This window comes from Jaculus jaculus, chromosome 2 (genome assembly GCF_020740685.1).
Source record: "Jaculus jaculus isolate mJacJac1 chromosome 2, mJacJac1.mat.Y.cur, whole genome shotgun sequence".
NCBI classification, from domain to species: Eukaryota; Metazoa; Chordata; class Mammalia; order Rodentia; family Dipodidae; genus Jaculus; species Jaculus jaculus.
In genome coordinates, this window is record NC_059103.1 from 98279691 (window position 1) to 98303728 (window position 24038).

Consider the following 24038-nt stretch of genomic DNA (forward strand, 5'->3'; position numbering starts at 1 on the left):
TGGATGCCCTGGTGTGCCCGTTCTGTTTCTCTCTGCCTCTTCCTCTCTCTCTCTCTTTCTCATAAATAAATAAGAATAAATAAAATGTTCTACATCCTTAATGATCAGGAAAATGCAAATGAAAACAACTTTGAGATTTCATCTCACCATAGTCAGAATGGCTGTTATCAAGAAATCTAATGACGACCAAGGCTGGTGAAGTTGTTGGGAAAGAAGAACCCCTTATTCACTATTGGTGGGAGTATAAGCAGCCCAGACACTCTAGATATCAGTGTGGAAATTTCTCAAAAACCTAAAAATTGAACTGTTATATGACCCAGCTATACCACTTCTGGGCACATACTCAAAGGACACTCCTACCACAGATATACTTGCACATCCAAGTTTTATGCTTTATTCATCATAGTTGCAAAATGGCATTAGCCTAGATGTCTATCAACTGGCGACTGAGTGATGAAACCATGGTACATATGGAGTTTTACTCAGCTGTGGAGAAAAAAATAAGGTTATGAAATCCACAGGAAAATGGGTGCAATTGGAAAAATTATCATAAGGTAAACCAAACCCAGAAGGACAGTAGTCACATGTTCTCTCTAATACATAGATCCTAACTTGCAATGTTTGTATATATGTAAATAAAGGATGCAAAACTGCACATAGGCTATGATTTAAGATAGGAGACTGAGATAGGAACAAGAAGCAATAAGATGGGAAAGGACAAAAGGAAGACGGGGTACAAGGTGGGAAAGGGGAGGGGAAGAGGAGAAAATACAAACAAAAACCAAAATTGGTTTGGAAACACCAAAATAAAACCTAATTCATTGTATGCTAATAAAAAATAATGAATATAAAATATTGATAGTTCTTGGGGCTGGAGGGATTGCTTAGTGGTTAAGGCAATTGCCTGCAAAGCCAAAGGACCCAGGTTCGATTCCCCAGGACCCACGTTAGCCAGATGCACAAGGGGGCGCACACATCTGGAATTCATTTGCAGTGGCTGGAGGCCCTGGTATGCCCATTCTCTCCCTCTCTGTCCCTCTTTCTCTGTCAAATAAATAAATTTTTAAAAATATTGGTAGTTCTGGTATAGAATAATAGTCTTCATAGGGAGATTTATTTTTATGACAAAAAGTTTGACTCTCAAGTCCTAATTTAATTGTTACTGCTGCCTAATTTTGTAATATTTCTTTGTTTGTTTTTGTTTTTGTTTTTGTTTTTTGAGGTAGGGTCTCACTCTAGCCCAGGCTAACCTGGAATTCACTATGTAATCTCAGGGTGGCCTCGAACTCATGGTGATCCTCTTACCTCTGCCTCCTGAGTGTTGGGATTAATGGTGTACACCACCATGCCTGGCTGTAATATTTCTTATAAATGTGACTGTGAACTAAAGATTGAATATTATGTATGGGTTGACATTTTAAATAGAAAGACATTGCATGTGATGGACTCAGGTATCTTAGAGACAAAATTATATTTACTTTTTCTGCAGAAGTCTGATAGTGGACTTGCTTCCTCCTTGGACTGCTCCCAGTCTGCGGTTCCCAACGTCTGATGCCAGCAACAGCAGAGACGAGTGCACATCGGTGGCTATCTCTTTCCCCTAACACTTATGTTGAACACTGGAAGCAGGTGTTGATCTTGAGTTGCTCAGCAGATACTTAATATTGTGTTAGTACTTTAAGCAAGTGGAGGAACATACAGAAAAGCTGCCTTTATAACAACACCTGTTTTGTAAAACTATTTTCCCATGGTGTACAACAAAAGTGCAACAAATCAGGCTTGCCACTCCTGAGCGCCTTTTCCTAATGTGCATGGAATGAGAGATTTTAAGCAGACGGAATTCCAGAGAAAACAGGTGGCAGGGAGCTGGAAGTGATGTTGGCCAAGTACTCTGGACAGATTCATTCTCTCTGACCAGTTGTTCATCCCATGAAAGTTTTTAATTAATTTATTTATTTAGTTACTTATTTTGCAATTTGTTACTAGAAATATATTATGTGAGAGGTGTTTGGAGTTGGTCTCAAATTAGTCACTTGGGGTGACTATGACAAAGAATGACTTACTGTTACCTACCTTAATGCAAACAAAAAACAAGTATCTGACCTTGAAATGTAATGTCAAGTTAGGTTAATATTTCTTGGAGAAAGGAAATAACTTTTATATGCACATGGCATCTGACATTGGACCTTTTTCACTCCCCTAAAGAAAAATCTAAAGAAAAAAAGGAATCATTTAACTCACATTTTTTATGTTTGGTAGTTTACATGTTTGCACCCATATGGAAGGTTTAAACAGGTATTTCTTGGGACTATGAACATTTTTTCCCACAACAAAAATATGAATATTGCCTTATATAGAACAGAAACCTGGGCTGGAGAGATGGCTTAGCAGTTAAGTGCTTGCCTATGAAGCCTAAGGACCCCGGTTCGAGGCTCGATTCCCCAGGACCCAAGTTAGCCAGATGCACAAGGGGGCGCATGCGTCTAGAACAGAAACCTGTGATGATGCAATCAGAAAAAAAAAATTCTGTCCTCAATGTCATCAGCGGTGAAATCATTGATCACTGCAACCCTGAAGCTTGTCCAGTCAGCCCAACTGAACAAATGGGGGCAATAGTGACATGTCTGTTATGGGGAAACCAACTGCTCTCTAATTGGACTGGAGCTCTCTCTATGGGAGGGAATACATGTCTGGTACTGAAAAACCAATCAAAAGCTATGGTGGGGGAGGACATGAGCCTTAGGAGTGTAACCCTGCTCTTGTCTGGCTAAATGCATATCCTATGCTCACCAGACTACCCTGTAAGCATTTTACTTAATGTTCATATCCATATATTAATGCTACTCTCACTTTTGGTTAGAGAAGCCAAAAGACATCATAGTGCTGAGAAGTGACAGAAGAGTGCTCAGTACTGAAACATCTCCATCATACACTCCAAGGCTCAGGGTCTATTGCAGAAGAGGTGGTGGAAAGAATGTAAGAGCCAAAGGAAGGGCAGGACTCCTTACAATGTGCTCCTCCAGACACAAAATGGCCTGGATATCCATGACCTTGCAGTTCCTGACACTGCCTTCACAAGACCCTTATAATAGGAGGAGAAGATGATGACATCAAAATAAAAGAGAGACAAAAAAAAAAAAAAGGAAATAAAAAAAATAAATAAAAGAGAGACTAAGTCAGACATGGTGGCACACATCATTAATCCCAGCACTTTGGAGGCAAAGGTAGGAGGATTGCTGTGAGTTCAAGGCCATCCTGAGATTACATAATGAATTTCAGGTCAGTCTGGGCTACAGCAAGACTCTCCCTTGAAAAACCAAACAAAAGAAGAAAAAAATAAATAAAAGAGGGCTGGAGAGATGGCTTGACAGTTAAGGCACTTGCCTGAAAAGCCAATGGACCTAGGTTTGACTCCCCAGGACCCATGTAAGCCAAATGCACAAGGGGCACACACATCTGGAGTTTGTTTGCAGAGGCCCTGGTGTGCCCATTCTTTCTCTCTCTCTCTACCGCCTATTTCTGTATCTCTCTCTCACTCTCTCAAATAAATAAATTAAAATAAAATATTTTTAAAAAATAAAATATTAAAAAGAGATTAATGGGGAGAGAGAGGGGATATGATGGAGAGTGTATTTGTGAAGGGGAAAATGGGGGAGGGAGAGAATTATGGTTTATTGTCTACAAACATGGAAGCTGTCAATAAAAAATTAAAAAAGATAAGGGGCTGGAGCGATGGCTTAACAGTTAAGTGCTTGCCTGTGAAGCGTAAGGACCCTGGTTCGAGGCTCAATTCCTCAGGACCCACGTTATATAAGTTATATCCGAAATAAAAGACAGTGGCCAGTAGTTAACATATTGGGAAACTTTTGCTGAGTAGCTCAAACATGAATGTTTACAAGTTTTTGTGGTGAATTGGGAAAAATACAGACAATACAGGGGAATTAATAATTTAGAGAGAAACGAAAAAAGTGAACAAATTCACCTGCTTTTTTTTTTTTAGGAACAAAACTATGAACAGAATCAGGTATAGTGATACATGCATGCATTCTAGCATTTGTGGGGCTGGGACAGAAAGATTATAAGTTCAACACCAACTTTTGTTAAGTGGTAAGCCCTTATTTAAAAAAAAATAAACAAAAAAGTACAAATAAATGGAAAATAAACTATTAGAAAATTTAACAGAGTAACTGTCAAGGAACCTACCCCTGGAAGCTCTAATAGAGAAGCTCTGTAAAGTGGTCTTACCACTAGTATCCATTTGATGGGTTTAAACATAAAATGAGACGACATATACACATTCACCAAATAGTCACTATCACTGTTTTACAAATGTGATGAGTGCTCATGGAAGAAAGAGCAAAAGAAGAGGTAGACTCATGTCAGAATGTGGCCAAGGATGATGAAAGAACAATGGTAGAGTGGTAGAGAATGAGATCACTCCCAGGTAGTAAGGGTTGAGGTGACGATGAAGAAATGACATGGGTACTTCTAGACTTGTTAGTTTTCAGGTGACAAAAATGTGAAAATAGTACGCAGATTCTTGTTTACTCATATGGAAGTTAGGTGTGTAGTGATGCTTAGAGATACCATTGTCTCATGAGCAGGTATTCACACTTGGTCAGTCTAGGGGTAAGCCCCTACCCTTGGCCCATGACTGTTCCCTGGCCCAGAAGTGATTTATTCAAGTCCTCCGTTTAAGCAAAGCCAGTCAGTATACTCTGTTAGAAGTGTGTGATTCAGTACTGAGTATGTAGCTCCATGGCAGAACACTTGTGCAGCATGGGAAAGGTCCTAGGTTTGATCCTTAGGACTGAGAGAGCTTTAGGGGGTATAGAGGGAGGGATAAGGGTAAGAGACTAAAGAAGGTCAGTGGGGAGAAAACTGAAAGAGATAAAAAGAAAAATTAAAAGTGGGGGTTTAACATGCAAGCCAAATACACAAGGTGGCACATGCGTCTGGAGTTCGTTTACAGTGGCTGAAGGCCCTGGCACGCCCATTCCGCCCCCTCCTCCTTGCTTTCACCTGTTTCTTTATCTCTACTGCTCAAATAAATAAAAATAATTTTTAAAAAAGGAATGCAGGAACCAAAGGAAGGGTGGGACTATTTAAAATGCAATCTTCCAGACACAAAATGGCCTAGATAGCCAATGACCTCGCACTGCCTGGACGTACACAAGACCCTTACAATAGGAGGAAAAGATGATGACATCAAAATAAAAGAGAGACTAATTGAGAGTGGGAGGGGATATGATGGAGAGTGGAATTGTGAAAGAGAAAGTGGGGGAAGGGAGGAAATTATCATGGTTTATTGTTTATGATTATGGAAGTTGTCAATAAAAAAACCACTTTTAGCTAAAAAAAAAAGTGGGGGTTTAAAAGCCCACGTTTATTTAAAAAATATTTTATTTTTATTTATTTGACAGAGAAAGAGGGAGAGAGAGAGAGACAGAATGGGCACGCCAGGGTTCCCAGCCACTGCAAACGAACTCCAGATGCATGCACCCCCTTGTGCATCTGGCTAACATGGGGCCTGGGGAATAGAACCTGGGTCCTTTGGCTTTGCAGGCAAATGCCTTAACCCCTCAGCCATCCCTCCAGCCCCAAAGCCCACGTTTTGAGAGCTATCTTGGATACTCCTAAACCTAAGGTATGTTCTTGCCTGGGATCATTAAATATTATATGAAAAGTTATTCATTACAATTTAGGTTTCTTGGGCTGGAGAGATGGCTTAGAGGTTAAGGCATTTGCCTGCGAAGCCAAAGGACCCAGGTTCTATTCCCCAGGACCCATGTAAGCCAGATGCACAAGGGGCACATACATCTGGAGTTCATTTACAGTGGCTACAGGCTCTGGAGTGCCTATTCTTGCTCTGTCTGTCTCTCTATCTCTCTTTTTGCTTGCAAATAAATAAAATAAAAAAATAAATAAAGATAGTTCCTGTTTAAAAAACATTCTATTACTTACTCAGAACTCCTAAGAAATATAAAGAAGCCACTTGCAGGCAACAACTTCAGGTGCCCGGCTTACACGGGTATCTTAAGGAAGCAGAAGAACATGGAAACGGCAGAGAACAGGCCAGGTACAGTGAGAGGGGGAAGAGAAGACCTGACCCAGGGAACCTGTGGAAAGAGTGCAGGGGCAGAGGAACAACTGCCTCAAATGGTACAGTGGTCAAGAATGAGATCAGAGAAGAATCCAGGGACTTTAGTTATTTGGGAGGGAGGAGAAGGGGCTAGGGAATTTAAGGGCGCATACCATCCTCAACAGACTATCTGGAAATCTGTAGGTTAAAACCTTGTTGAAGCTTGACAAACAGTGCCCCTTTTTAAATCTTTTTTTTTTTTTCTCACATATCCATTCATAATCTCCTTTGTAAATCCTCCCCAAGCACATATTACTTCTGTTTATATTCTTTTTTGTACCTGCTGGGTAAATGAGTTGACTGCAGAAAATCTGTGTTGGCTATGGTACAAAATAGTATGATCTTTGAATGGCATGGTTCCTAACGGGCTGAGTCACTCACTTAGTCCTGAGTTTAGGAAGCAGCTCAGAAACAGCTGAGAGTGACATCATTGTGGCCATTATACACTTGATCTTAGCCAAAAGCTTGAGAAGCAATCTATTATGGCTATCGCCTTTAATCCCAGCACTCGGGAGGCAGAGGTAGAAGGATTGCCATGAGTTCGAGACCACCCTGAGACTACATAGTTAATTCCAGGTCAACCTGCACCAGAGTGAGACCCCACCTCAAAAAACCAAAAAATAAAATAAAATAAAATAAAATAAAATAAAATAAAATAAAATAAAATAAAATAAAATAAAGAACAAAAGAAGGAAGGAAAGAAAGAAAAGGCAGAAGAGAGAAGTACTTCACAGAAGGAAGGGGCCCATCCTAGACAGAAGTGAGACCTAGGAAGATGGAGTTCATCTGAAATGGACTTTTTGGAGAGTGAAGAAATATTCTGAACAGGGGAGCTGCGTGCACTGTGGCTTTGGGAAACTGCGTAACTGAGAAGCAAATTGTGAGGCTTTTTCATCACTGAGACTTGACCTGTAAAGGCTGAAGGGAGAAAGAATCAGAAAAATCACATGGAGAAAACTGCTAGTGCTTAGCCCCACTCTTCTGCTTGGTTTGTTCCTTTCTAGGAGTATGTATTTTATTTGATTTCTATAAATTATGTATTTCATTTTATAAGGAAGCAAACTAATTTATATCAAAATGTATGCGTATGTTGTTTTAAGAATAAGGTAGTAGGTTTGAAGGCAGCATATTTTGAGTTGCCCAGACTTCCACTTCTCTGAGCCTAAATTACTGTCAAAAGAGACATCCAAAGCCAGGTGTGGTGATGCATGCCTTTAATCTCAGCCCTGGGGAAGCAGAGGTAGGAGAATTGCCATGAGTTCAAGGCCACCCTGAGAGTACAGAGTGACTTCCAGGTCAGTGTGGGCTAGAGTGACACCCTACCTTGAAAAACCAAAAAGAAAAGGAGAGAGAAAGACACCCAGGTTCAGGTCTTCAGAAGCACTGGAGTTATCAGAGAATTAAAGATAGGGTCCTGTAACAGATTCACTGAGATGAACTTTCAGACCAGACACAGTTATGGAGGAAGGGACACTTATTGAAGCTTACAGATCCAGGGGAAGTTCCATAAATGGCAGAAAGAAGCTGGCCGGCCTTCACAGGTCCAAGCAGAGAGAGAGAAGCACAAGCCTAAAGGTCAAAAGCCACACAGCACACTTTAGGAACTCCAGCTAGGCACACTTTGCATATCTTTAGATTGAAATCTGAAACCCACCACCACACCTGAAGTGCCACCCAGTGACACTGCCTCCAGCCAGGTGGCTACAGATGCAAACTACAAACAAATAAACAACTGAATATATTGGGGGCCATCTATTCTATTCAAACCACCACAAGCCCCAAAGACCTTCAGTTCTTCTGAGTCTTGGCTGAAGTCAGAAGGGAGAAAATACCAACCTGGATTTTTCTGGAAGATCTTTGGGACCTAATTCGTACAAAGATAGAGACACAGAACTGTGTCGGTTATATTCCCCTTGCATTATACTCCTATGATTCCTCTCCCCCACTCCCATTCCTCTGAGAGCCCACCTCCATGGAGTTATTGGTGGTTACTGTGGGATCATGAGAGATATACAACTTCTGAGTGGCCAGAGATAACACAAGCTCCATTGTTTGCCAATGACCCTTCCTGACGTGTATGATTCCCAATATGAGAAGTCACTACAGTGATTCCCAGCTCATTGTTCTGTTGCTTTTGAACCCCCAAGAGTGAAGAACACTTTTCAATCTTCTGCCTAGATTTCTGCCACAAAAGAGATGGGTGTATATTGATACCAGGCAAAAGAAAACCCCGGCTGGACATTGGTGACACATGCCTTTAATCTCAGCACTCAGGAGGCAGAGATAGGAGGATTGCTGTGAGTTGGAGGCCACCCTGAGACTAATAGTGAATTCCGGGTCAGTCTGAGCTAGAGTAAGACTCTACCTTAAAAAAGGGCGGTGGGGGGGGGGGGGTGGAAGACAGTCTGTTATTGATGCTCCTGCTGACTATTTAGTTTTTGCTTGCATATGATCAATGATTACTGACATTCATCAGGGAATGGGGGTGTTGATCGTGTCACATTAAAGGCATGATAACTAGCAGATTAAGAAGTCAGGTGCACACCTTTAATCCCAGCACTTGGGAGGCAGAGGTAGGAGAATTGATGTGAGTTCAAGGCCAGCCTGAGACTATATAGTGAATTCCAGGTCAGCCTGGATTAGATCCAGACCCTATATCAAAAAACAAACAACAACAACAACAAAAAAGGGCTGGAGAGATGGCTTAGCACTTAAGCGCTTGCCTATGAAGCCTAAGGACCCGGGTTTGAAGCTTGATTCCCCAAGACCCACATTAGCCAGATGCACATGTCTGGAGTTCATTTGCAATGGCTGGAAGCCCTGGCACACCCATTCTCTCTCTCTTTCTCTGCCTCTTTCTCTCTCTGTCTGTTGCTCTCAAATAAATAAATAAAAATAAACAAAAAAAAATTTTTAAAAAAAGAAAAGAGAAAAAAAAGTCAGGACTGTCTTCCTACCCTCTACGAATGTACTTTCAAGGTCCCTTAGATAGTCCCACCAGGGCACTTTCCCAAGTACCACATCCAATAACCCCACTCAGATTGAAGAAGCCAGATTGGTTTCCACCCCAATTCCCTAATGGCAGTTAGAGTTGTTTATTCGGAAGGGAGATTGAGGCAGTTTAGGGTGCCTGGACCCTGAAAGTAAAAAGCAGGACTGTCTTTGGGCTTGCTCTGGCAGTCTCATCTTTGCTGTAGATCCAAGAAGAATCCGGCTTCTCCTTCTCTTGTGTCTAAAGGAGTCCCCTAGACATGCTTTTCCATAAACAACCTGAGTCCCTCCTGGAAGGTTTAAATCTGGTCCTGACCTTGTGGCTCCTGAAGCTTAGTCCCAAACTTTGGTGGTTAGCTCAGCCCCCACTTAGATTCTATAAATGATCCCAACTTGGGTCGCAGGGTAGGTTTTGGCCCTTCTGGCCTCTTTCATGGCAGAAGCTATCTGTACTCCCTCCTCTTTTCTTCTTTTAATCTAATATATTCTATCTAAACTTTAAAATAAAGAAGTCACTGGAGAATACTATAACCCCACTGAGGAGGATTCCCAATGTAACAAGGACAAGGGTGAGGGGATAAAATAGTATAAACTGTTATATATGTATGTATGGTTAAAAAAAAAAGAAGTCACTGGAGGGCTGGAAAGATGGCTAAGCAGTTAAGGGTGCTTGCTTTCAAGGCCCAGTGGCTTGGGTTCAATTCCTTAGTACCCATGTAAAGCCAGAAGCATAGAGTGGTACATGCATCTGGAGTTGGGTTGCAGTGACAGGAGGCCTTGCCACACCCATTTCTCTCTCTCTCTCTCTCTCTTATCTCATTATCACTAAAAACTAAAAATGTCACTGGCAGCTTTAAAAGTTTAACCTCCAAGCTGGGCGTGGTGGCGCACGCCTTTAATCCCAGCACTCAGGAGGCAGAGGTAGGAGGATTGCCATGAGTTTGAGGCCACCCTGAGACTACATAGTGAATTCCAGGTTAGCCTGGGCTAGAGTGAGACCCTACCTCGAAAAACCAAAAAAAAAAAAAAAAAAAGTTTATCATCCAAAATGCTGCTAGATATGACCACAAAGGTTATATTAAAATGAAATTATAGATAGCAGTACAGAAAGTTCTTCCTTACAAATTAGGTAACAAAAGCTAAATACGTAACACCCACTATGCTCAAAGCCAGGTGAGATGTATACAAACAGAACAATAATCACTATGGGGAAACCAGGGAAGGCAAATTGTTAGAGTGTAAACGTTGGTATGATTTTTCAATATACTTATTGATTATATATTGTTGAATATAACACATTTACCAAACTGATGAATTTATATCGTAAGTGATGGGTTTTTGCTTAATACAATAAAAGCATCTTAACCAACATATACATAATCATAGAAGCAGAGTGGAGTTTTGCAAGCTAGGCAGTTATAGGGTGTGATAGACAGATAAGTCTCATCTTCCAAGACAGGAGTCAGGCAAGCCCAGAAGTGATAAAAGGACCGCTTGAGTGAACTTGCTTCCACCACAATGGAAGAGTAAAAGCTAAATACTAAGGTTAAGCTGTTGAGAAGTTAACATGAGTAACTCTAGGTTCATTCCTAGTTAGGAAGAAAAAACTATGCATCAATTTCTTCTGGGAACCACTCCATGAATATAAACAATAAGGATGGTCTAGTGATGATAAACTGTGCATAGAAAATTGACCAGAAAAAAAAAAAAAGCTTTCCCTGGGAAATGAGGCTAACTAACTGGAGATGTATGTGTTCTGCAAAAGCAATTAACATTAGAGTTCCTGAAATAAGGCCAAGTCAGCTAGAGAGCAGGAAGCTTCGCTTTCCAGACTTGTAATGGAGAAGAAAGTATGGATGCCCAACGCCTGTTTTCAATGAGCAATTATTTTGAATCTTAAACTCTAAGAAGACATAGAACAACCTCTGACAAATCACAAAAGTTCTAGCATGTTAAACAAGGTGGCTTTAACAGACAGCAAGGCATGTTGAACGTTTTCGATCAAAATTGGTCTAGTAATGAAAGCTGAAATTTTAAATCATGCAGGCTTGAACCTTAATTTTACTTTTTTATTATGTGTTATCTTAGGCCTCTTGTATAAGCTTTCTATTTCCCCATCAACAAAATGAGGATAAGAAAACCTTCTTGGAGACCTTTGTATTATAATGAGTGCATTGAGTAGATTCCTTTAACCTGCTCAAGGTAATTTAACAAGAAAAGAAAGTTATGCTAAGGATACGGAGGATTTTGTGGAGCACGGCAGCGTGGTGGGCCTCACAAGCCAGTGAATCCAGGAACTACAATGTAATGGGACTTGTGAGTCAGTCCCCTCCGGAGCCAAGTTGACTTTGGACTGCACATAATTCTTCCTTCTCTCCAGAAGTTTGCAAATGGATAAAACATGTTTTCTTCATCAGCACATTTGCTGGTTCTGATATTTGATCTATATTTAATTACAGACTCCTAAAAATTTAACTGACACGGCTTACCCAACATCAGGTGTCCATCTCTGGTGTACTCATGGGTGACATGGCAGGTCAGACTTTGATCCTGCTGTACACTGTTCCTTACTCTGTCCCTTCCTGGAGTAATGGTAAAGATAAAATAAATAAATAAATAAATAATGAAGAAAAGATGGTAGGAGCCTCCATAACTGAAGGGGTGAAGTCAAGTGGATGGTGGTTTGAATTAGCTGTCCCCTGTGAACCCATCCATGTATTCCGGATGCTAGGTCCCCAGCTGATGGCAATTTAGGATTGATGGGTATACTGTTGGGGCAGACTTATGGGTGTTATGGCCAACTTCCCTTGCCAGTGTTTGGCACACTCTCCTGCTGCTGCTGTTGTTCACCTGATGTTGACCAGGAGGTGATTTCCAGTCTCTGCTCACACCAGTTTCCTCTGCCATCATGGAGCTTCCCCTCAAGTGTATAAGCTAAAATGAACTCTTTCCTCCTGCAAGCTGCTTTTGGTCAGGTGCTTTGTGCCAGCAATGCAGAGCTGACTGCAACAAGGATCAAATGAGATGGAGAGTGTGACACATCTTGAATAATAGCTGCCTGGCATATTCATGGTCTGCATTATTTTCCAAAAGTTCAATGGAGATCTATGAAACAACATAGCTGATGAACAAAGGCCATACATTTTCATGCACTTCATCTTTGAAGCCATTTTGGTTTTTCAGGTTTTTTTTTAAAGTATTTTACTAATTTATTTATTTGAAAGAGATAGAGAGAAAGAAGCAGATATAGAGAGAAAAACAGGCGAGAGAAAGGCAGAGAGATAGAATGGGCATGCCTTTAGCCGCTGCAAACTCCAGATGCATGCGCCACCTTCTACATCTGGCTTATATGGGTCCTGGGGAATTGAACCTGGGTCCTTCGGCTTTGTAGGCAAGCACCTTAATAGCTTCACCCTCTTTCCAGCCCTGTGAAGCTATTTTCTGTTCTTTGTCCTCAGAGAAGAAAGCCCTCAGAAAAATCAGTCATGGGATAGCAATGACAATTTTCTTCCAAGACCAAAGATACCACCATGAGGAGGAGCTGCTTCAGCAGCTAGCATTGCTGCAATCTGGCTTTTCTGCCTGCTGATGGCTTTTTGGTCTTCTCTCTACTTCCCACATCCTTATGGACCCTGACTAAACAAGCACATGGTAATCTGAAAGGCTTCCTACCAGAATAACTACCCAAACCATGTGAATGTTTTCCTTGGATATTTTAAAGATACATGGTGATTGATCAGCTTTTCTTACTTTGCATGTGTATGTGCATGTCTGTGTGTGTGGGGGGGGTGTGCATGTGTGCATGCAGGTACATATACATATGTGTGCAAGTGCTTTCACAGGGAGGAGTGGAAACTTTGATGTTATTGTCAGGAATATTGTCCACCTTTTTGAGACAAGGCCCTGGAGCTCAGCAGCCAGGCTAGACTGTCCAGCCAGTGAGCTCTAGGAATCCACCTGTCTCCTCTTCCCAGCACTGGGATTGCAAGCAGGCACCACACAGCTGACGCTTTTACACAGGTATTGATGGTTGAACTCAGGTCTTAGGAATTGTGAGGTAAGCATTTTCTGACTGAGCTATCTCCCCAGTCTTGGTCAGCTTTTTAAATTAAAATTCTCCTCTTTTAAAAAAAAATTCTCCCCTTTCACTGATTTTGATGAGATTACTGGGTTTCAAAGGCAAGGGGGTTATAATGAAAGCTAAATAGTATTTGCTCTTCAACTCCACTTCCCTGGTTATGAAAAAATATCCCACAGTAGAAAGGAGAAAGGGAGGCCCCGGATAAACAAGGCCAGCCAAAACCCAAGCCAGTGAACATGTGTTACTTCCTGCCTGCTTAAATCAGACTATTTTTAGAATTTAAGCATCCCCTTAATTAAAGGACCAGTGTGGATGGTATAGGTGTGCCTTTTCTCTTGCTCCTGCAGCATCTGTGGTGTCTAGAGGTGGTCTGTCTATAAAAGAGAAAAAAATTATTCCAACAAACCTGAGCTCTAACATTGTTATTATATACTAGGTGCTGTTTCAATTTTTCTTTTTTACAAACACACACTGGATAGTTTTTCTTCAATGTTTGAATTGTTAAGGTGTCCAATTTTAAAAATGTCTTTACTTACTAGAATATTTTAAGACCAAAAACTATAAATAAAGGCAAAAAGTTGTCTCTCTGAAAGAGTTTTTTAATGATTTCATACTTGTGGAAGACATTACCTAACACGCTTCCTTCTTTTCTCAGTCGGAGCCTGCCAGACTTTTCCCTTTGAGGCTAACTTCTACTTCAGTCTCAGGTCAATATTTGTTTTAGAGGTATGAGTACCAGGAAGTGTCTCCCAGAAAACCTGATGTGAAACCCAGTATTGTGGCTCATGCTTATAATCCTAGCACTCAGAAGGCTGAGGTAGGAGGATTGCTGTGAGTTCCAGGGAGTTCTAGGACAGCCTAGGCTAAAGTGAGACCCTCACTCAAAAAAAAAAAAAAAAAAAATTATAGACAAAGAAAAGGAAACCATGATGTGGGTGTTATGAAGAGAAACGTAGCTTCTTGCATGTGTCCGTGAGCTGACTGTGACTACTAGTGATGTTAGGTGGAGAACTGGGGGCTGATGGAATGTTCCAGTATTTAGCTTAGAGTACCAGCAAGGATCTCTCTTTGTTTTTCCCAGATCCAGTGTATTTTGCTACAGACTTTCTGAAATTACCCGAGATGGGATTGGTGGAGCTGAGCACTTCTTTGCTCCTGCTAGATAGTAAAGATAATATGGCATCATGGTAGATCCAGCGTAACTCACTACGACACCTGGGTCAGGACTACATGAACTTCGTGCCCTTTCGCACCAGATTACTCATGCTGCTAAGTGGCCGGGGCAGGAGGAGATAGAGTGAAGTTAATTGCCGACGTTGGGTCTTCATAAACATTCTTTTTTATTCATTTCATTATATTAGCAGCTTAAACTTCTCTTTTAAACTTGACCTGTGTATCCCACAGTTTTTTTTTTTTTTTTTTTTTTGGACATCTTAACTGAAAAACTGCACCAACGTGTCAGTTATGAAACTCATGGTTTTCCTTCCACAACCATCCATCTTCCATCGATGCATGGCCTCCAGCCTCTGGCCTATTGCCTGAGCCAGAAATCCCAGAGCTATTCGCAACAATTCCTGTTCCATTTGCCTCACATTCAGTTCCACTGCACCATTTCAATTCTGTCTATTAGTGATTGTGGCTATTTGTACTACTTCTGGTTTACTGTGAAAGCCACCTTTTTTAAAAAAAAAATTATTTATTTATTTGACAGAGAGAGAGAGAGACAGAGAATGGGCATGCCAGGGCCTTCAACCACTGCAAATGATCTCCAGATGCGTGCGCCCCCTTGTGCAACTGGCTAACATGGGTCCTGGGGAATCGAACCTGGGTCCTTTGGCTTTGCAGGCAAATGCCTTAACTGCTAAGCCATCTCTCCAGCCATTTATTTTTTATTTTTTATTTTTTGAAAGCCTCCTTTTAGTATTGTCCTCTCTCAATTGAAATGTTAGTCAGCTTCCTAAAGTCATTAAAATACAAAAACAGCGATATGAGAAGTAGTTGTTCAAGCAGCTACATGAAAATGGCCACACTGTGGTAATGCAAACAATAAAACAATTGATAGAAAAGTAAATATGTGAACATTTTTATGAAAACAATGATAGTCCCAAAACTTGCTGCTAGTTTAAGTGAAATTCTCAAAATTAACGTGATTAGAAGTCCCTTGGTGATCTTGTTGGATGCAGATTCAAGTTGACTGAGCCTTGGAGAAGAGCTGAGATTGTGTGTCTCTAATAAGCCCACATTTTCAGAAGGGGAAGTCAGCCTTCCTACTCTCACTTCCGGTAATTTGCATGTGAAGGACTCTTGTCCCCTAACCCCTGTTTGCTTTACTAGGGGAAGTTTCAAGCCTGGTCCTTTAAAAAACATGGGCAGCTTTGTACTGATGCTTGCGCTCTGAAGTAACCCTTCAGAGAAGGAACCCGTTTCCGTTTTTTCACTGGAGGCTATAACCTTTATTTTTACACCAGAGGTAAAAACTTTAATTTGCAAGAATCCTAGTGACATTAAATGACCTTTTATAGACATGTAAACATATAAAAGGTTAGAAGAAGAGGAGGAGCCAAACAACACTGGAAATCCACATGTTCGTAGGGTACAAACTTAATAACGTCTCCACAGCAATCGCAATATCACTTTTGCCTCATGCTTAGCCAGTCTCTGCGTGAACTTAGTGCCAGCAAAGGAGTCCAAAAATGTCAGGCAATGTAAGTCACATTGTCTTGAAAATAATGCATTTGGCTTCTTAAGATAATTGAGTTGCTTTCTTCACTTTATTTGAAAACTACAATTGTAAAATTTGTTAAGTTTCCCAGACAAAATTTATTTATACAAATAAGATAATGCTATCTACATGTGACTTCACTTTACTCTTTTCACTTTAGAATGGCCTTGGATTTCTTCCTATATATACACATATATATGTAAAATATTCATTAGTATTAAGTGAAAAAAATTAATTTTCTACCTACATGGTTTTAAATTTCAACTGTACTGCAGTTTCTTGAACGTTTCCTATATACTAGATACAGTAATTTGCATTATTTCATTACCCTGGGGCAAAATTTAATGTAGGAGTGTTATGGTTTAAGTATCAAATGTTAGCTCACTAATTCTTAGGTTGAATGCTTGATTCCCAATTGGTGGTGATATTTTGGAAGATACTGGAAATTTTAGGGGATATGCCTTTATGTAGGAGTGAGATCTTGAGGGTATTTTTTCCCTGACACCCTCTCCCTTTCATTCTCACTCTCTTTCTGTTTATCCCTCTCCTTCCTTCCTCCCTTCCTTCCTTCCTTTCTTCCTTCCTTCCTCCCTTCCTATCTGCTATGAGGTTAGTAATTTTTGCTACATGTTCCCACCGCCATGACACACAGCCTCAACATTAGCTCAGAACTAATGAGCCAACCCTGATGGACTGAACCCTCTGAAATCATGTGCCCAAGTAAACCAGTCCTCTTTAAAAAAAAAAAAATATATATTTACTGGGGACTGGAGAGATGGTTCAGTGGTTAAGCACTTGCCTGTGAAGCCTAAGGACCCGGTTTGAGGCTCAATTTCCCAGGACCCACATTAACTAGATGCACAAGGGGGAGCATGAATTTGGAGTTTGTTTGCAGTGGCTAGAAGCCTTGGTGCACCCATTCTCTCTCTTTATCTGCCTCTCTCTGTGTCTCTTTCACTCTCAAATAAATAAATAAAAATGAACAAAAATTTTTAAAAATCAAAGTTTATTTATTTGAGAGAGATAGAGAGAGAGAGGGAGAGGGAGAATGGGTGCACCAGGGACGCCAGCCACTGCAAACGAACTCCAGATGCATGTGCCACCTTATGCAGCTGGCTTACGTGCATCCTGGGGAAATTGAATTGAGGTCCTTTGGCTTTGCAGGTAAGCACTTTAAGCCATCTGTCTAGGCCCTAGTCCTCTTTTTAAGTTGTTATTTCAGGTAATTTTGTCACAGCTCACAACAGCAATGAACCTAGGACATTGTAAGGCCTACGTGAAGAAGGGAGTCAACTATTCTGCCCCACGCTCAGCTTTATGGTTTCTTACATGTCCTGGCCCTGGAAGTGACAGAAAAAAACAAACAAAACAAAACAAAACAAAAAAAACCTGTGTATTAAAGGTGACTCTATAAAGATCTTACTACAAAGCTGGATGTCACCACACGCCTTTAGTCCTAGTACTTGGGAGGCAAAGGTAGGAGGATCACCATGAGTTCAAGGCCACCCTGAGACTACATAGTAAGTTCCAGGTTAGCCTGGGCTAGAGTGAGACCCTACCTCGAAAAACTAAAAAACAAAACAAAACAAAACAAAACAAAAACCAAGAACTTATTACAAACTAAATGTTGCTAATGAGAGAAGTGAGAAGAAAGAGAGATCACTTGGTACACTGAAGGGTCATGTTTGGTGGTGGTTGAATTAACCACTATCACCAATGTCAGCATTATGACATCACTTCAGTAGCTACTAAGTTTGAATGTAAAACCTTTTCAAATGAAAGAGAAATTAAGTTATTCAACTTTCAGTATTCAGTGAGGCACAGGATATGAATCTCCACATGGAAATGGAGAGCTGTTTGGCGGGTGTAAGGCACTCTAAGCACTGCTACAGTCACCAGACTGGGGATTTAGGAGGACAAATCACTGTTAAAGGTTCAAAATGTTGAATATTTTCTCTTCTTTTTTACTTTTTTGTATTTCATTTTTATTTATATTTAAGAGAGAAAGAGGCCCAGAGAAACAGAAAGAATGAGTGTGCCAGGGCCTGCAGCTGCAAACAAACTGCAGAAGCATGCACCATCTTATGTATCTGGCTTACATGGATCCTGGGGAATTGAACCTGGGTCCTTGGGCTTCGCAGGCAAGTGCCTTAACAGCTAAGCCATCCTTCCCACCCAGATTTTTGTTTTCTTCTATCTGTCCCCTTGGGCAACTCCTACTTCAAGTTTTTGTGATTTCTCATCTGGATTATGACAGTAGACTCCCATTTGATCTTTTTCTGTCCCAACCCAATTCACATTCCATACTGGTAACAGAATTACTATTTTAAAATAAAGCTCTGGGCCGGAGAGATGGCTTAGCAGTTAGTGCGCTTCCTGTGAAGACTAAGGACCCTAGTACCTACGTAAGTCAGATGCACAAGGTGATGCATGTGTCCAGATTTAGCTTTCAGTGGCTGGAGGCCCTGGTGTGCTCATATTCCTCATATTCTCCTCTCTCTCTCTCTCTCTCTCTCTCTCTCTCTCTCTCTCTCTCTCTTTCAAGCAAGTGAACAAAATATTTTTAAATGTTTAAAATATAGATCTGACTCTATATTAATTCTTTTTCTCATTGTGATGACAAAATACCTGAGAAAAGGAAGGAAAAGTTTATTTTGGCTCACAGCTTGAGAAGACAAACAAGGCATGGAGACAGGAGCATGAAGCAGCTGGTCACTTGCATCTGGACTCAGGAAGCAGAAAGCAAACCGTGTTGGGGCTCAACTTGCTGCCTCCTTTAATTTAACTTGGGGCCCCAGACCATGGAAAGTGACATACACATTTAGGATGAGTCTTCCCTCGTCAGTTAAATCTATCTAGAAACACCCTCATACACCCAGAAGAGTATTTCAGTGGTAACTCTAAATCCAGTCAAGTTGACAAGATTAACTATCACACTTCCTTATTGTCACACAAGTCAAGTCCCCCAGTGGTGTGATAAGTACAGACAAAGGCTAAACCCATGTGTGTGTGTGTTTGTGTGTGTGTGTGTGTTTGTGTGTGTGTGTGTGTGTGTGTGTGTGTGTGTGAGAGAGAGAGAGAGAGAGAGAGAGAGAGAGAGATTACACAGCTTGTCCTCTCTTCTCTTTTCACTCCTTCTGCTTAAGCCTGTGCTCTGAATTCCACAGTATACTCAGAGCTTCCAGTATAACAATCTACTGCGTCTCTATGAGCCATTGATGACGGGTTGCTGTTTTCACCAGCCACCAGGAGACCACCGTGAGTGCAAGGATAATTGATCGTGCTGACCTCTTCTTAGAGCCTAGCACAGCACTTAGAAGTTGCTGTACAACATAGTGGAATAGATGAATGTGCCTTTGCTGCTTCTTCCAAGTTCTGCCTTACTTGTGAGGGTTTTGCTTTATTATATTGACATTACTGAGGTCTCTGTCTTTCTTCACTAGATAGTGAATGGGTTAAGTTTGATACTGAAGGCAACTTGTGTTTCATCTTTGCTAGATCAGTATTTAGTATAGGGTCTACATAGGGCTTAATATTTTTTTAAAATTTTTATTTATTTATTGGAAAGTAACAGACAGAGAAAGAGGCAGATAGAGAGAGAGAGAGAGAGAATGAGCGAGCCAGGGCCTCCAGCCACTGCAAACGAACTCCAGACGCGTGCTCCCCTTATGCATCTGACTAACATGGGCCCTGGGGAATCGAGCCTTGAACCAGGGTCCTTAGGCTTCACAGGCAAGCGCTTAACAGCTAAGCCATCTCTCCAGCCCTGGGCCTAATATTTTTGTACATAAATTCAGTATGTGCTTTTTCTTTTATTTGTATATTTAGTCCTGGATAGGCTCCTCAAGATGGGTGCCTCTTAGTGAAGATGTATACACATACTTTTGGCCCATGACACATACTTTTGGGTTCCATCCCTTTGGGGTGGTGTTCCTTTAGAGTGCCAGCAGCCTGTGAATGCATTTGATTTGTCCCACTTCACACAGTAGTAGCTATGCCACTTTTAAAAACTTTATGGCCAGGAGTGGTGGGGCACGCCTTTAATCCCAGCATTCAGGAGGCAGAGGTAGGAGGAGCACCATGAATTCAAGGCCACCCTGAGACTACACAGTGAATTCCAAGTCAGCCCGAGCTAGAGTAAACCCTACCCCGAAAAAAAGAAGTTATTCATTTATTTTAAAGAGAGAGGGAGAGAACGAGTGCACCAGGGTCTCTAGCCACTGTAAATGAACTCCAGATACATGTGCCACTATGTGTATCTGGCTTACTTGGTTTCTGGGGAATCGAACCCTGGGTTCTCAGGCTTTATAGGCAAGTGCCCTGACTGCTAAGCCATCTCTCTAGCCCTAGTTATGCCATTTAACGTTTAACGTAAGTATTTTTAAATCAATCTAGCAGGATTATGTATACGGCAAATAGTGTGGCAGCTTGGCTAAAGTTTATTTCTTCAGTTTTCGCAAAGTGCATGCTTCTGAAAAAGACTGAGGGATGTGCAGGCCTGCAGGAATAGAACTCTCGGATGTGTGTGCCTTCCCTCTGCTTGGACCTGGGCTCATTGAAACCATTAAAACAGTTGGCACCAAAGGTATATGTCAACAGAACAGGTCACTTTCTCAAACTGAGTCAGTTTCATTTGTAACACAGAAACTCCATCCTGGAAATAAGTTATCCTTTCTTGCCCTGGGAACAGAGGCAGAAATTCTTCCCCACCTGTCGTGGGCTTGTCAAGCAACAGTGTTTGTTTGAGGTCACCCATGACTGCACTTGGAGAAGTCACTATGCTTTCCTTAATATGGCTAAGTGTTCAGGATCTCTTCACTGTCATCTGCTTTGTGGGTCATTTGAGAGAGGAGCTTCAGCCCATAGACTCCACACAGGCTTGGAGCCTTAGTTGCTAAGGGAATACGCCCAAGCCCTTGTGAGCAGCCTTCGGGGTGCGCGGCCTTCCCTCTTGGGAGTCCTGGGACTGCAAAGATGGTGTGCAGCGATGCTTGGGACACAGGAGCAGTTAGAAAAGCGCCTGGGCTAGGCTAGGTATTCCACTCCCATCCTACTCTCTGCCTGCATAGCACATCACGTTTGGCTGGACAAGGGAGGCAAAGTCCTATATGTAATAGGCCAATAGAACTATGACAAGAGCAGCCACTGTGCATCTGGCTTTACGAGGATACTGGGGAACTGAACCAGAGTCCTTAGACTCGGCAGGCAAGCCATCTCTCCAGCCCCAAGCCCCAGCTCCTTCTCTGAAGACTCAGGACTCATTCCCCGGAGTGCTAACTGCTACCCCCTAAATTCTTCTGATTAACCCTTAGCTCTGAATCTTAACTTGAGGGCACTTCTCCTTAGCAACAATCCTCTTGGGTAAATGCCTAGAGAAGGGATTAAACCGGGTGCAAGGCAGAGAGGCTGAGGTGGAACACCTCCTGGCCATATACATTCTAGGCTTGAAATAGAAGTGTAACTATTTAAGCTTCAGAAATACACAAGGAAGAGGAAAAGATTAGAAAAAGAACATTCCGTACTCTTTTAAACTAATCTCTGACTCAAGTGACAAGTTTAACAACGAGGTTGCTTCAAGTGGGGACATTTTTAGAGTGGTTAAAGGGAATCCCATTCCACTATCACACCTGTAAACATTTTTTTCATAATTATCAAGCTTGTCAAAGGAATGTCTTAAAACCCCAATTGGGGGGAAAAAAAACACTGTGATTGACTAGTTTGATTAAATTTGTGGGCCAGGAAGGCCAACATTGTGATAGCTGTTTGTTCTGGAATCTGGATCCTATGGAAATAGATATGATAACAGAATCAATCATATGCCCATACCCTGCTGAGGTATCAATTTTTCAAAGTGTATGAAATGAAATTTTTAAAAAATTTCAATTTTAGGTTTACTGTCTTAGCTGTGATTGCTCTCTGGCCCCCATCAAGTTTACAAACAATTGGCAAATTTGGGTGGGTGAAGATGGCTCATTCAATGAAGTTAAGTGTATTATATTGTGGGACAGAGCCACTGTTAATTTTTGCTATTTCATTTTCAAAAAGGCTGTGTGTAGCTGGGTGTGGTGGCTCATGCCTTTAATCCCAGAACTTGGGAGGCAGATGTAGAAGGATCACCATGAGTTCAAGTTCACCCTGAAACTACATAGTGAATTCCAGGTAAGCCTGGGTTTGAGTGAAACCATGCCTCAAAAAACCAAAAAAAAAAAAAAAAAAAAAAAAAAAAAAAAAAAAAAAAAAGTTTGTTACCTTCATGTGAAAATGTATTTAGAACATTTAATAAAGTTATGTAAGAAAAAAAGGATTTGCTTAAATTATTTTTAACAGGGCCAGGCATGGTGGTGCACAGTAAATCCCAAAAGCTGAGTACTTCAAAAGCTGAGATAAGAGCATCATCGTGAGTTTGAGGTCAGCATGGGACTACAGAATGAGTTCCAGGTCAGTCTGGGCTAGAGTGAGACCTTACCTTGAAAATAAATTGTTAGGCAGGAAATGATTCCTGTCTGGCTTACATTTGCAAACCGCAAGTCTGACAGTTGAGAAATCAACTCAGAAACTTGTTTTCTAGAGCAATTCTTGTCCTCTCTTGGCTCTCACTCACTTCTGCGCAGATCTTATGTAACTTGAGAGTTACAAGTTTGAAGCAATGGGAAACAAAAGAACAAATCAAGGGGCAGTGGTTAAAGGCCCTGGAGTGCCCATGCGCGCTCCTTCTCTCTCTCTCTCTCTCTCAATCTCTCTCTCTCTCTCTCTGTCTCTGTCTCTGCCTCTTTCTTGCTCTTAAACAAACAAATCAAGGGAGGAAATGAGAACTCAAACACAAACAGCACCCTGGTCAGGTCTCCAGAGCTGTCAGCTATCTAGGGACCTGGGACAATCCAAACTCCTTTATGAAGTTCCTCATGTGATCTTTTTTGTTTGTTTTAGTTTTTGGAGTCTCACAATGTAGCTCAGGTTGGCCTTGAACTTTTGATCCTTTAATTCTGCCTTATCCTCCCAAGTGGAATCACAGGCATGTGCCGCCATACCTGGCTTCATATCTTCTTAATTACATATTCCATCCATGATAAAGACTTTTTTTTCCCTTCTTAGTCTTCTTTTCCAGAAGGCACATATAAATTTTGTTTGGGAAAATAAGATTTTCAAGGGTGGCAATAAAAAATTCCAACTCAGACCCATCACTGCTGACTAAAACTAAACTCAGTACTAGTTCTTGTAGTATAATTAATGTCATATATTATAAAAGGTTTTTATTAAAGTGGGTCTCTTACAGAGGCTTTATTAAAAATTGAGAAAACAGACTTTCTTGGCCTGGCTTTAGGTTTTGAAATCAAACCATCTGCTTTTACCTTTCCACTTGGCTCAGTGGTTCTCAGACTTCATCATGCACGGGCCACATTCAGCTAAGGTACCTTAGGCCGTGCATTGCTGGAGTTTCTGATTTAGTACATCTGGATTGGGTCAGAGAGTTTCCCCAGGTGTGATAAGTAGCATTCTAAGATGTCCCACTAAGAATCTCAGACCTGCAACCAAACACTAATCAAGATACTGTTGTGGCTGGGCGTGGTGGCACATGCCTTTAATCGCAGTACTCGGGAGGCAGAGGTAGGAGGATTGCTGTGAGTTCGAGGCCACCCTGAGAATCCATAGTGAATTCCAGGTCAGCCTGGGCTAGAGTGAGACCTTACCTCGAAAAAAAAAAAAAAAAAAAAGATACTGTTGTGAAAGGAGTTTTGGATGGCCTTTCAATCAACTGCCCATACAATCATGAGATTATTCTGACTATCCAGGTGGGCCCAGTGCATTCACACCAACCTTTAAAAACAAAAGGCGGGGCTGGAGAGATTGCTCAGTGGTTAAGGCACTTGCCTGCAAGAGCCTAGCCACCTGAGTTTGACTCCCCAATCTCCACTTAAAACCAGATGCACAAAGTGGTGCATGTATCTGGAGTTGGGTTGCAGTGGCTGGAGGCCCTGATACACTCACTCTTTCTGTCTGTCTCTCTTCTATCTTTCTCTGCTCATAAATAAATAAATAAATTAATTAAAACAGAAGAGGGAGACAGGAGCAGTAGGGTTGGAGAACAGGCCAGGGAGGCTTGG